At 46.9% G+C, this 14,925-nt stretch overlaps 1 long non-coding RNA gene across 1 annotated transcript in view; it reads right to left on the bottom strand.

The window, feature by feature from the left end:
* Positions 1 to 2,979: 2,979 nt before the first annotated feature.
* LOC142488719 (uncharacterized) overlaps positions 2,980 to 14,925 on the bottom strand; it is a 12,035-nt gene continuing 89 nt past the window's right edge. Inside the window, exons 1-4 of the long non-coding RNA XR_012799605.1 lie at positions 14,740 to 14,925; positions 14,148 to 14,226; positions 3,862 to 3,970; positions 2,980 to 3,645 (exon numbers count right to left, since the gene is read on the bottom strand). The exon at positions 14,740 to 14,925 is cut by the window's right edge and continues 89 nt beyond it. This is a non-coding gene — a long non-coding RNA (uncharacterized LOC142488719). The remainder of the gene's footprint in view (positions 3,646 to 3,861; positions 3,971 to 14,147; positions 14,227 to 14,739) is intronic.

Below are 14,925 nucleotides of genomic sequence, written 5' to 3'. Positions count from 1 at the left end.
CAGTTCATAGTCGTACATAGCAGGGTCGGGACTGGAGAGAGCACGTAGTCAGTGGACGAGCCAGGATCAGGATAGAAGACATCAGGGTAAACGTAATCCAAGCAGGGAGTCGGCAACAGGAGATCAAGCAGGTCTTCCTGCTTCAGCGAAATTGCTGCAGGTCGGGAACGGGGTTTGCGTGAGTGGCGTCCATGGCCCATGGCGCCGGTCTCAGGAAGGAGAAGGCTGACCGGAGTGGGCACACCGCCAGGCAGCACTGGTAAACCAATGCTTCAGCGCAGGAGTCCAGAACGAGCCTGTGCGGGGAGAGAGAGCCACAGAACTCAGGACTCAGCGACAGACCTCAGGTATGGGAAGGGCAGCAGGCCTCAGGAAACAGGGAGCTGAAGTTACGCTGGAGATCCACCGCTTCAGCACAGGAACCAGGACACAGCCTCTGCAATGGAGAGAGAGCAGCAGGCCCAAGGAACCAGAGACAGGCCTCTGCTATGAGAAAGGCAGCAGGCCTCAGGAAACAGGAAGCTGAAGTTACGCTGGAGATCCAACGCTTCAGCACAGGAACCAGGAACATGGGCTAGGAACAAAGGACAAGAAACAGCGACAAGGTGGCCAAGACAGGTGGCTGTGGCAAACACAGGACATCCAAGAGGGATTATGCTCGGCTGAGAAGGATTGTGGGGATGCAGTACTTAAAGGCAAGCAGGCCAATCCCTGGAGGAGGGTGTGAGGGCACTGCTCCAATGAGTGAGTACAAGGCTAGGTTGCAGTGATAGCTTGCACAGCTGCAGTAGATACCAGGGGGAGTGTTCCAGGACTGCAAGGTAAGCAGTAAACTGAGGTGTGGATTCCTTACAGTACCCCTCCCACCCCCCTTCACGTGAGACCTCTGGGCGAACATGACCACTCAGAGTTGGGGAACCTGGAATTGTTCCTGAACTGTCTAGGATTGGGGTTAGAGTCATGGTCCAGAGACTCGTGGGCACTCCTTTGCGTACCCCCACCCCCCCCCCCCCGGTGACAACTGCGGCCAGACAGGGCCATCCATGGGTCTCGGGGACATTGAGTTGTTCCTAAAGTGCTTTAGGTGGGAAGGGGATCCGTAAACTAGGAGTTCCTTGACGAGTATTGTTCTAGGATATGAGAGTGGTTGTAGAGAAACCATGGTACGTGGCTCGCCATGCGAAATGGCTTGGAAATCGAAGGCTGTGAAGAAGCAGGGGGTTCCGGAGCAGAAACGGCAGAAGGATCCCCGCTGGGAGCCCAGTCCCTAGTGAAGGTATCAGGTACAAAGCGGCACCGATAGTTGATCAAGTATAGCAGGGCGACCCTCCGGACATACAAAGTCTTTCCTGACATCAATACGTAGGAATTTGAGAGGATCTTCTCCTCCGGAGGTTCTCCAGGTAGCGGTCAGGGAGGGTATAGGGTGGGTGGGGGTATTGCCAGGTATGGGTATGGAAGATGACAAGGCAAGCAGTAAACCAGGCTTAGAGACCGAAATCTTGGGGTACGTACTGAGTATTTCCAACACAGAGGAAAAAACAGGAGCAACAGAAGGTTGCGAGAGGAATAACCATGGGTTCGCAGAGGCAGAGAAGCAATCAGCAGTGGAGCTCCCAAATACTGTAGAAACCTCAGAGAGAGATAATATTGTCTCAGGAACCACCGTATTGTCAGAGAAGAGAAACTACCCTCCCGTACTGGGGACTTGGAGTACGGCAAGGGTTACTTCAGATAAGTAAGCTTCAGGGACCCGATATTCCCCATCCTTTTCCGGGTTACTCAGGATAGGCAGGGTACCCACGCTCCCTGAGCCATAGCTCCCTCAGTGAGTCGCCCCAAACCTATTACGACAGGAGGGCGCATATGTGGGTATCCACGCTCCCTGGCCATAGCCCTTCCAGGGAGTCCACCCCACAGGCTAGCGACTATATGTGGGTCACCACGCTCCCTGGCACATAGCCACCAAGGAGTCGCTCCACATAGAAATATGTCCATTTCAGGGTGACCCCCTCCCTGGGGAAGCTTCAGGGAAGGATCCACTATCTGCAAAGTCTGTAAGCTGCTGGCAAAGTCTCTGACACCGCTGTGTGGCTCACCTGCCTCTGAAAACCTGTCTGGTTGGTAAAACCTGTCCTGTCCTGGGAATAAGTTCATTTCAGCAGCGCCTCCAATGTAACCCTTTTATCCCAGCCCCCCCTAAGTGATCTGGGGGGGGGGGGTCCACTCCTTTGCTGGTTACACAGGGGTTTTGGTGCTGAAACTGCAGGTAACAGGAGGGCTGAGGCTCCGCGGTGGTGTGGGGAGAACCAGGACAGGGACAGAGGGTGGGACAGGTTACCTTGATCCGGACATCTCTGGGTGGTTGCAGTGCCTCCAGCCAGTAGGGATCCTCTGGGGTCTTCAGAGGAGGGACCCACACTGACACTCTTCATTTACCAGAGACAGGGATTCCACACAGCAGTATCTTTCTGTAGCTTTATTCCAGTGTCACAGCACAGCATCACAGCAAAGCAGTAGTATGGCAGCACAGTATCATCAGCATCCTTTCTGACTCCCTAGAGCCCTGGCTAGCATCTCTTCTTCTTGGCCCTCTCCCTCCAGCCCAGCATGGGCGGAGGGAGAGGGAGAGTTCCTATAATCACTCCTCTCTGCAAGTAGATCTCAGACTCAACTCTCTTCCAACTAACTGACTAACTGAGCCTTAATTTAGGAGGTGTGTCTCAATTTGGACATCTCAGGGGAGTGTCTCTAACTTTGAATCATTACAAGACAAAGGGCCTCATGCAGTAAGTGCCAATAAGCCGTTTATCGCCATTTTTTCGCCAAATTTGCCCTCCTGATTCAGTAAACGCCGATAAGTGGGAAAAATCGGCAATTTTTGTTGCCGATAAAAAATTATCGGCAGCTGGGTGCCGATAAGCCACTTATCTAGGGTGACCAGATTTTCAAAATGAAAAACCGGGACACATTCAAAAAAAAATTATAAAACAAATTACATCACATGATGCCCCCCGTTGCCATGACAACGAGGCACTGACATGTTGCCATGACAACGAGGCACTGACATGTTGCCATGGCAATGTGGCATCACGTGATGCCCCTGCAGTGTTTGTTTGTATAGAGGTGGGGGCTTTGCTTGGGCCCTTCAACTCTTACAGCCAGGGCATTATTGGCCAGGAATGCCCAGTTCGGAGGGAATTACTACTTCAAAATGTATTTCCAATTCTTAACACAACACAAAAAAAATAGAATACCAATAACAACCACAAACAATGTTTATGTAACCGTCAAATAAAATGTCTAAGCCCCTTGTTCAAATATGGTTGCGGTACTTACCAGATAAATCAGTGGCTGCAATCCACGACTGTATCCGCCTCTGAGCGTCTGTAAGCAATCCAGCGTTCCGTTCCTGGTGTGTGGCTGAAGAGGTGAGGGACTCCCTCCTCTCAAACGGAAAAGAAGAGCAAAAAAAAATAGAAGTTAGAACATAGGAGAAGGAGAAGAAGGAAAAGGAGAAGAGAAATAGGAGAAATAGGAGACAACTCCAGCAGATATTTTGAAGGCATTTTCTAACTTATCTTTTTTTCATGATGAACGGAGGCGTTTCTTTACATCTGGAGGACGTGTCCCAATGTTAGCATCCTATGGGGAAGGATAGGACAGACAAGTTAGGATATTACAGAAAATTCTCTCAATACTCCACACAGACATCAAGAGAAACAAGGCCCAGCCAGGGGATATATGCAAAGATACGAAACAGGAAGACAAATTGAATACCAATAATTAACAGACAATGTTTATCTAAACTGTCTAATAAAATGTCTAAGCCCCTTGTTCAAGTATGTTTGCGGTACTTACCAGATAAATCAGTGGCTGCAATCCACAACTGTATCCGCCTCTGAGCGTCTGTAAGCAATCCAGCGTTCCGTTCCTGGTGTGTGGCTGAAGAGGTGTGGGACTCCCTCCTCTCAAACGGAAAAGAAGAGCAAAAAAAAATAGAAGTTAGAACATAGGAGAAGGAGAAGAAGGAAAAGGAGAAGAGAAATAGGAGAAATAGGAGACAACTCCAGCAGATATTTTGAAGGCATTTTCTAACTTATCTTTTTTTCATGATGAACGGAGGCGTTATGGGCTCCGGCACTTTTCTTTACATCTGAAGGACGTGTCCCAAGGTTAGCATCCTATGGGGAAAACTTAAAGACTTTTATCATATGTTCCGGCATAGATGCCGTCACGGCAGACCAGTACTTTTACACCAAAACCACTGGGATCACTAGCACCAGACAGGACAAAGATGTTTAATAAAATGGGTTTTATTCTGGCACGCCAGCAGACAAAACAAATATGTATAAATCAAGATACAATACCAACTGGGGGCCGGGGGAGTAGACTCTAGCCTCGCTAAGGGCCCGCTTCAAGAAGGCTTGTCCTGTCCACTTCTCGTCCAGGATCTCAGAGGGCTGATCACACAGCAGACTCTGAGATACATCTCAAGCTGGTCACTAAAGATAAAACTCCTTCACAGAAGGACTCTCAGATAATCCTTTGAGGGAATCGCCACACTCCTTCCCAGAGTCTCTCCCTCTCTGTTAACCTCTCTTAGGAAATCTCCACACTCCTTCCCAGAGTGTCTCTCAGTCTCTGTTAGACTCTCATGCTCTCAGATGCTCTGTTCTGGGGCCCCTACTCTTCTCAGTGTTCATCAATGATCTTCCCACAGCTTGTAAGGAAGCTTCAATACTCATGTATGCAGATGACACAATCTTATATGCACACATTCATAGCCTCTCTGACCTTGAACACATACTTCAGTCTGACTTTGAGACTCAAACTGGATTTCCCAAAACAAACTTTTTAAACATTGACAAGACTGTAACAATGGTATTTGGAACCAAGACTTAATTTGTAAAGATTCCAGTGACTGCGCTCCAGATCAGAACCAACGCGAACACCACCCTAACTACTGTTACTAGTTTTAAATACCTGGGCATTTGGTTTGACTACCACTTAACATTTGGAATGCACATTGATGCCCTGACAACCAAAACCTATGCCAAACTAGGTGTACTGTATAGGAAAAAATCCTCCCTAAGCCTGCTGGTCAGAAAGCGTATTGCACAGCATATGCCAATGCCAATTATCGACTATGGAGACATAGTATATGGCTCGGCTCCTCAAACCCACCTTAGCAAACTTGACACCCTCTACAATTCAATTTGTCGTTTCGTTCTCCAATGCAACTATAACACACATCACTGTGAAATGCTCAAAGAACTAGATTGGGCATCACGAGAGTCTAGGCGCAAAGTTCACCTTTCCTGTCTTACCTTCAAATACTTTCTGGGCAAGCTACCAAGCTATCTGAACAAGCTCCTCACCCCTACCACATGCAGCACTTATCACCTGAGATCTGACTCCAAAAGACTGTTCATGGTCCCAAGGCTCAACAAAGTATCCGTCCGATCCTCCTCTTACCGTGCACCCCAAAACTGGAACAACCTACCGGAGACTCTCACATCCACCACCAGTTTAAGTTCTTTCAAATCTAAAGCTGTCTCACATTTTAATCTGGTCTGTAACTGTTACATAAGCCTATAATATACATCTTCTATAACTGTGCTTGCAATGTATTGTATATAATGTATACCCTGTTCATTTATGTAACAGTATTTGTAACCATGTATTATTTGTCATATTAACTATGTCCAGGACATACTTGAAAACGAGAGGTAACTCTCTTCCTGGAAAAACATTTTATAAATAAATAAACAGAAGATAAAATGCCCCAGGTCTTTGCCGAGTACAATGTCAGTGTCCAAGCCAGGCAACACTCCAACATCTCTCACTCCTTGACCGGCACCCCAGTCAAGGAATACTCGAGCAACCTATAGGGACCTGGAGACACCATCTGGCATTTTCACCTGCATCCCTATCCCTGGGAGTAGGTGCTCTGGGCTGACCAAATCAGGTTGCACCAGAGTTACAGTAGCTCCAGTGTCCATCAGGCCGGCCGCCTACCTATAATCACTGGGTGCAAATATCTGTCGGGCATCATTAGCTTCGAGCTCGACAGCTAAAACTCGATGCCCGTCTGGCTCCAATGCTGTGCCGCTGGTAGATGCTGCGGGGGCTGCTGGTTGGGTCCTCTGCTGTACGGCTTCCCTTTGCTCCACCGTTGGGATCAAACTCATGCAGGTGATCGGTCTTGCCGCTTGGAAACGTAGCCCTGGATCAGGGAAAGTAGGGGGAGAGCAAACATGAGCATCATTTTCCCACAATCGCTAATTGTTGGCAACTGGAGTACTTGTCTGAGGAATGAATCTTCTGCAGCACACTCTTGTTTTTCAGCAGTTGGTTGTGAAATTCAGTGCAGGTTTGATCGAAGTTGACTCTAGTGATGAGCAAGGCTTTCAGAGTTGCCAGTTCCATTCTATTTCTCTCATCTGTCCAGGTGTTGTTCATGATGGAAAAGATCCTTTCCACTGGGGCATTAGTTCCGGGCAGACACATCACAAACTGAACGATTAGCCCAATGTTTTCTAATGTTATGTCTTTGTTTCTGAAATGGGTGAAGATCTCTGCCCACCGTTGGTCTGCTGGCATGTGTTCCTCCTTCCACGTTGCTATCCTCTCTCTTGTGTATTTTATGACGCAGCTCGTTTCATCAAACAGCTGTGTTTCACTGATCTCGAACTTTGGCAACCGTGACATCACAAATGCTAAGGATTTTTCCACATCTTCCCAAGCAGGGACGTCGTCTAGCAGTGACCATGTAAAAATTTGCAGTTCCATTAAGTTCGACCCCCATTCATCCAGGTACTTAATGTTGATGTCGTAGAATGTCCGAGTAGTTTGACGGAATTGGCTCTCTTGTGCTGTACCTTCGTCCTGCAGTGCGCGAAGAAGACTCTTCACCTTTAGACTCATGAAGCACGCCTCTCTTCTTGCGATCAGTTTTTCTTTAAGGTTGATTAGTTGTACAGCAACGTCAATTGCACTTGAATGTTGTTTCTCCATGGATTTGATTGTGTCGTTGAAGAGGGACAGCTGATTGTGCAAAAACCAGAGCCAGGCTTCCCCGATGGGGTTCTCAAAAAATGCCACTATTGTAGTTGGAGCGTTTTCTTGTGAGGAAAAATATGATTTCAGTGCCGGGAACAACTTCAGCACTCTGTCAACTGCTGGCATCAGTGACAGCCATCGAGTGTTGCTAGTACCCAGAAGCCGCTGATATTCCAAGTCCACAAACTCGCAGAATTCTTTCAGTTCTTCTGTTCGAACAGTATAAATATGGAAATACTTGTAAATCTTTACAACAATACACTCTATGTCGATGGGCAGACAATCGGCAGCCGTTTGTACTGCGTTGTGAACAATGTGTGCTGCGCATCCCACACCAATCACGTTGTTGCCAGACACAGCTTCGTTAAGCTTGAAGAAGACGTTGTTTTTACCTGCCCTCTTCTTCCCACCGAAGTTAGTATTTGTGTTGTCAGCACAGAATCCGACCACCTTTTCACGCAGATTGTACTTTTCCAGTGCTTGGTTAATTTCTTCGAATAGTATAGCCGAGGTTTCACCGGGAACAGATGTAAATTCTAAAATCTTCACTTTCACTCCCTCGCTGTACTTAAAGTAGCGAAGGACGATAGGTATCAGCTTCACCTCTTTTCTGTTGGAAGCATCGATCGCTACAGAAACAAAATTGATGTTGCTGATGTCACTCTTCAGGTCTTCCATTGCCAGAGGCGCCAGTACATTCATAACCAAGGCTTCAGTCTTTGTTCGAGCACAGTAGAATTTTTCATCATAAAGTTTTCTTATTAAGGTGGATGTGCAGTCCATTGAGCGAAAGCTGTGATTGTGTTGAACAAGATGGTACGCAAAAGTACCTTCAGCAGCGGCCCGATTCAATTCAGCTGGTCCTGAAGTTGCATTACCAAAGTAATTTGCAATGCTGCTGCTGGCTCCCGCTGCGGAGTCGACCCATAACTTGTGCTTCTTTGTTTGGCAATGATCATTGATATCGGATCTCCCACCGTGACTAATTGAAAACGTTGATTTGCAGTGCTTGCAAAATACATCTGTATCGCTCTTTCCCCCTACTTTGCTCAAAAATGGAAAGGTTCTTTGTAGTTCGTCGTTGAAGGAACATTTTCGTCTAGGCTGCTTGGGCATCTTGCTTTTTCGTCGTTAAGGGAAACGCAGAAAGATTCTTACTCCTTCAGAATTTGAGTTCTGGCCCAGGGATGTGTGGGTGTGTGGGTGTAAAACAGTTGAACAAAAGGGACAAGCCAAATATATTTTTTATAATAAGTTTTTATTATTGTCAGTACTTACCCGAGGTCTGTGTGGACTGGTAGTCTGTAAAAAGTTTGCCTCTTGGCAGACACCACAACGTCCGTTGCGAGTGCCGCGCTACAAGAAAAAGGGTGCACAAATATGAATATGAATATGAAGTGGAAATCAATATTTAAATGCAATACATTTGCACCCTAAATCGGAGTTCTGGACCAGGGATTATACAATGTATGGGTGAGAGCCAGAGCGCGCCAAAGAGAGAGTGACTGACACAGAGAGTGAGAGAGTGATGACACAGAGAGTGAGAGAGTGACTGACACAGAGAGTGAGAGAGTGACTGACACAGAGAGTGAGAGAGTGACTGACACAGAGAGTGAGAGAGTGACTGACACAGAGAGTGAGAGAGTGACTGACACAGAGAGAGAGAGACAGAGTGAGAGAGAGACAGAGTGAGAGAGAGACAGAGTGAGAGAGAGACAGAGTGAGAGAGAGACAGAGTGAGAGAGAGACAGAGTGAGAGAAAGACAGAGTGAGAGAGAGACAGAGTGAGATAGAGACAGAGTGAGACAGAGAGACAGAGTGAGAGAGACAGAGTGAGAGAGACAGAGTGAGAGAGAGAGACAGAGTGAGAGAGAGAGACACAGTGAGAGAGAGACAGAGTGAGAGAGACAGAGTGAGAGAGACAGAGTGAGAGAGAGAGACAGAGTGAGAGAGAGAGACAGAGTGAGAGAGAGAGACACAGTGAGAGAGAGACAGAGTGAGAGAGAGAGACAGAGTGAGAGAGAGACAGAGTGAGAGTGAGACAGAGTGAGAGAGAGAGACAGAGTGAGAGAGAGAGACAGAGTGAGAGAGAGACAGAGTGAGAGAGAGACAGAGTGAGAGAGTGAGAGACAGAGTGAGAGAGAGAGAGAGACAGAGTGAGAGAGAGACAGAGTGAGAGAGAGACAGAGTGAGAGAGAGACAGAGTGAGAGTGAGAGAGAGACAGAGTGAGAGTGAGAGAGAGACAGAGTGAGAGTGAGAGAGAGACAGAGTGAGAGTGAGAGAGAGACAGAGTGAGAGTGAGAGAGAGACAGAGTGAGAGAGAGAGACAGAGTGAGAGAGAGACAGAGTGAGAGAGAGACAGAGTGAGAGTGAGAGAGAGACAGAGTGAGAGTGAGAGAGTGACAGAGTGAGAGTGAGAGAGAGACAGAGTGAGAGTGAGACAGAGTGAGAGTGAGAGAGAGACAGAGTGAGAGAGAGACAGAGTGAGAGAGAGACAGAGTGAGAGAAAGACAGAGTGAGAGAGAGACAGAGTGAGATAGAGACAGAGTGAGACAGAGAGACAGAGTGAGAGAGAGAGAGAGACAGAGTGAGAGAGAGAGACACAGTGAGAGAGAGACAGAGTGAGAGAGACAGAGTGAGAGAGACAGAGTGAGAGAGAGAGACAGAGTGAGAGAGAGAGACACAGTGAGAGAGAGACAGAGTGAGAGAGAGAGACAGAGTGAGAGAGAGAGACAGAGTGAGAGAGAGACAGAGTGAGAGTGAGACAGAGTGAGAGAGAGAGACAGAGTGAGAGAGAGAGACAGACAGAGTGAGAGAGAGACAGAGTGAGAGAGTGAGAGACAGAGTGAGAGAGAGAGAGAGACAGAGTGAGAGAGAGACAGAGTGAGAGAGAGACAGAGTGAGAGAGAGACAGAGTGAGAGTGAGAGAGAGACAGAGTGAGAGTGAGAGAGAGACAGAGTGAGAGTGAGAGAGAGACAGAGTGAGAGTGAGAGAGAGACAGAGTGAGAGAGAGACAGAGTGAGAGAGAGAGACAGAGTGAGAGAGAGACAGAGTGAGAGAGAGACAGAGTGAGAGAGAGACAGAGTGAGAGTGAGACAGAGTGAGAGTGAGAGAGTGACAGAGTGAGAGTGAGAGAGAGACAGAGTGAGAGTGAGACAGAGTGAGAGTGAGAGAGAGACAGAGTGAGAGAGAGAGACAGAGTGAGAGAGAGACAGAGTGAGAGAGAGACAGAGTGAGAGAGAGACAGAGTGAGAGAGAGTGAGAGTGAGACAGAGTGAGAGAGAGACAGAGTGAGAGAGAGACAGAGTGAGAGTGAGAGAGAGACAGAGTGAGAGTGAGAGAGAGACAGAGTGAGAGAGAGACAGAGTGAGAGAGAGACAGAGTGAGAGTGAGAGAGAGACAGAGTGAGAGTGAGAGAGAGACAGAGTGAGAGAGAGACAGAGTGAGAGTGAGAGAGAGACAGAGTGAGAGTGAGAGAGAGACAGAGTGAGAGAGAGACAGAGTGAGAGAGAGAGACAGAGGGAGAGAGAGAGACAGAGTGAGAGAGAGACAGAGTGAGAGAAAGACAGAGTGAGAGAGAGACAGAGTGAGAGAGAGACAGAGTGAGACAGAGAGACAGAGTGAGAGAGACAGAGTGAGAGAGACAGAGTGAGAGAGAGAGACAGAGTGAGAGAGAGAGACAGAGTGAGAGAGAGACAGAGTGAGAGAGAGAGACAGAGTGAGAGAGAGAGACAGAGTGAGAGAGAGACAGAGTGAGAGAGAGAGACAGAGTGAGAGACAGAGTGAGAGACAGAGTGAGAGACAGAGTGAGAGAGAGACAGAGTGAGAGAGAGACAGAGTGAGAGAGTGTCTGTGACGTGACCGAGTGTGTGACGTGACCGAGTGACCATGACCGAGTGACCGTGACCTGTCTGAGTGTCTGAGTGTCTGAGTGTCTGAGTGTCTGAGTGACCGAGTGTCCGAGTGACCGAGTGTCCGAGTGTCTGAGTGACCGAGTGTCTGAGTGACCGAGTGTCTGAGTGACCGAGTGTCTGAGTGACCGAGTGTCTGAGTGACCGAGTGTCTGAGTGACCGAGTGTCTGTGACCGAGTGTCTGTGACCGAGTGACCGTGCATGTCTGTGTATGTATGTTTTGTTAAACCGTTTAATAAAAAAAAGGAAAACCAATTTTATTTTTTATTATTATTATTTTAATTTTTTTCTGGACTTACCTGAGGTCTGTGTGGACTGGTAGTCTGTAAAAAGTCTGCCTTGTGGCAGACACCACAACGTCCGTTGTGAGTGCCCGCGCTGCAAGAAAAAGGGTGCATAAATATGAATATGAAGTTTAAATCAATATTTAAATGCAATACATTTGCACCCTAAATCTGTGTGTGTGTGTGTGTGTGTGTGTGTGTGTGTGTGTGTGTGTGTGAGTGAGAGAGAGACAGAGTGAGAGAGAGACAGAGTGAGAGAGAGACAGAGTGAGAGAGAGTGAGAGTGAGAGTGAGACAGAGTGAGAGAGAGACAGAGTGAGAGAGAGACAGAGTGAGAGTGAGAGAGAGACAGAGTGAGAGTGAGAGAGAGACAGAGTGAGAGAGAGACAGAGTGAGAGTGAGAGAGAGACAGAGTGAGAGTGAGAGAGAGACAGAGTGAGAGAGAGACAGAGTGAGAGAGAGAGACAGAGGGAGAGAGAGAGACAGAGTGAGAGAGAGACAGAGTGAGAGAAAGACAGAGTGAGAGAGAGACAGAGTGAGATAGAGACAGAGTGAGACAGAGAGACAGAGTGAGAGAGACAGAGTGAGAGAGACAGAGTGAGAGAGAGAGACAGAGTGAGAGAGAGAGACAGAGTGAGAGAGAGACAGAGTGAGAGAGAGAGACAGAGTGAGAGAGAGAGACAGAGTGAGAGAGAGACAGAGTGAGAGAGAGAGACAGAGTGAGAGACAGAGTGAGAGACAGAGTGAGAGAGAGACAGAGTGAGAGAGAGACAGAGTGAGAGAGTGTCTGTGACGTGACCGAGTGTGTGACGTGACCGAGTGACCATGACCGAGTGACCGTGACCTGTCTGAGTGTCTGAGTGTCTGAGTGTCTGAGTGTCTGAGTGACCGAGTGTCCGAGTGACCGAGTGTCTGAGTGACCGAGTGTCTGAGTGACCGAGTGTCTGAGTGACCGAGTGTCTGAGTGACCGAGTGTCTGTGACCGAGTGTCTGTGACCGAGTGACCGTGCATGTCTGTGTATGTATGTTTTGTTAAACCGTTTAATAAAAAAAAGGAAAACCAATTTTATTTTTTATTATTATTATTTTAATTTTTTTCTGGACTTACCTGAGGTCTGTGTGGACTGGTAGTCTGTAAAAAGTCTGCCTTGTGGCAGACACCACAACGTCCGTTGTGAGTGCCCGCGCTGCAAGAAAAAGGGTGCATAAATATGAATATGAAGTTTAAATCAATATTTAAATGCAATACATTTGCACCCTAAATCTGTGTGTGTGTGTGTGTGTGTGTGTGTGTGTGTGTGTGTGTGTGTGTGTGTGTGTGTGTGAGTGAGAGAGAGACAGAGTGAGAGAGAGACAGAGTGAGAGAGAGACAGAGTGAGAGAGAGTGAGAGTGAGAGTGAGACAGAGTGAGAGAGAGACAGAGTGAGAGAGAGACAGAGTGAGAGTGAGAGAGAGACAGAGTGAGAGTGAGAGAGAGACAGAGTGAGAGAGAGACAGAGTGAGAGTGAGAGAGAGACAGAGTGAGAGTGAGAGAGAGACAGAGTGAGAGAGAGACAGAGTGAGAGAGAGAGACAGAGGGAGAGAGAGAGACAGAGTGAGAGAGAGACAGAGTGAGAGAAAGACAGAGTGAGAGAGAGACAGAGTGAGATAGAGACAGAGTGAGACAGAGAGACAGAGTGAGAGAGACAGAGTGAGAGAGACAGAGTGAGAGAGAGAGACAGAGTGAGAGAGAGAGACAGAGTGAGAGAGAGACAGAGTGAGAGAGAGAGACAGAGTGAGAGAGAGAGACAGAGTGAGAGAGAGACAGAGTGAGAGAGAGAGACAGAGTGAGAGACAGAGTGAGAGACAGAGTGAGAGAGAGACAGAGTGAGAGAGAGACAGAGTGAGAGAGTGTCTGTGACGTGACCGAGTGTGTGACGTGACCGAGTGACCATGACCGAGTGACCGTGACCTGTCTGAGTGTCTGAGTGTCTGAGTGTCTGAGTGTCTGAGTGACCGAGTGTCCGAGTGACCGAGTGTCCGAGTGACCGAGTGTCCGAGTGACCGAGTGTCTGAGTGACCGAGTGTCTGAGTGACCGAGTGTCTGAGTGACCGAGTGTCTGAGTGACCGAGTGTCTGTGACCGAGTGTCTGTGACCGAGTGACCGTGCATGTCTGTGTATGTATGTTTTGTTAAACCGTTTAATAAAAAAAAGGAAAACCAATTTTATTTTTTATTATTATTATTTTAATTTTTTTCTGGACTTACCTGAGGTCTGTGTGGACTGGTAGTCTGTAAAAAGTCTGCCTTGTGGCAGACACCACAACGTCCGTTGTGAGTGCCCGCGCTGCAAGAAAAAGGGTGCATAAATATGAATATGAAGTTTAAATCAATATTTAAATGCAATACATTTGCACCCTAAATCTGTGTGTGTGTGTGTGTGTGTGTGTGTGTGTGTGTGTGTGTGTGTGTGTGTGAGTGAGAGAGAGACAGAGTGAGAGAGAGACAGAGTGAGAGAGAGACAGAGTGAGAGAGAGACAGAGTGAGAGAGAGACAGAGTGAGAGAGAGACAGAGTGAGAGAGAGACAGAGTGAGAGAGAGACAGAGTGAGAGAGAGACAGATGGACAGAGTGAGACAGAGAGACAGAGTGAGAGAGACAGAGTGAGAGAGAGAGAGAGACAGAGTGAGAGAGAGACAGAGTGAGAGAGAGACAGAGTGAGAGAGAGACAGAGTGAGAGTGAGAGAGAGACAGAGTGAGAGAGAGACAGAGTGAGAGTGAGAGAGAGACAGAGTGAGAGAGAGAGAGAGAGAGAGAGAGAGAGAGAGAGACAGAGTGTTTTGTAAAACAGTTTTTTTTTTCAAAAACAAAAAATTTTTAAAATTATTTTTATATTCTGTACTTACCCAAGGTCTGTGAGGACTGGTAGTCTGTGAAAAGTCTGCCTCGTGGCCGACACCACAACGTCCGTTGTGAGTGCCCACGCTGCAAGAAAAAGGGTGCAAAAAATGTAATTGGAAATCAGCATTTTAATGCAATATAGTTATATATCTAGACAGCAGCATAAGAAAAAAAAATCATAATGTCTTTTTTACAGTTTAACTTCAACATAAATTCTATTAAGTAAAAAGGGATTTCAGTATCAGAAATGAATAAAACATACCACTTTACTTCGCAGCCTGAAATCTACTTTCTAATCTCTACTGGACTTAATAAAAAATTAACATTAATTAAAATTACTTAAATAATGAAGACATTAAAATTAAAGAATTTCAATTAATAAAAAATGACCATTAAAATTAAATAATTGACATTAATTAAAATGAAATAAACAATGAATTGACATTAAATAAAAAATGAAGGCATTAAGTACAATTAAGACTTTTTTTAAAATTGAACATTCTGACCTGACCTTGTGTACTACAATTTGCAAAATAAATAGGGGAAATAACAAATAGGGTTGTATTTATATTAAAAATATATGTTGCTACTACTTACAGTAATTATTAGCTCAGCTCTGCTCCTAGGAGGTGGATTTTGAGACACAGTCAGACAAAGGCCAAAGCAAATGTGCAGCAGCTCTCTGACACTTGCTCCTCTCCGATCCTCCTCGTGGCAGTGAATGTCACGACACTGACATCACTGACATCACTGACATCACTTCACTCCTCCCCTCCCACCTCA

The sequence above is a fragment of the Ascaphus truei genome, chromosome 2 (assembly GCF_040206685.1).
Source record: "Ascaphus truei isolate aAscTru1 chromosome 2, aAscTru1.hap1, whole genome shotgun sequence".
In the NCBI taxonomy this organism is placed as follows: Eukaryota; Metazoa; Chordata; class Amphibia; order Anura; family Ascaphidae; genus Ascaphus; species Ascaphus truei.
This window is presented reverse-complemented; position numbering and strand designations above follow the sequence as displayed.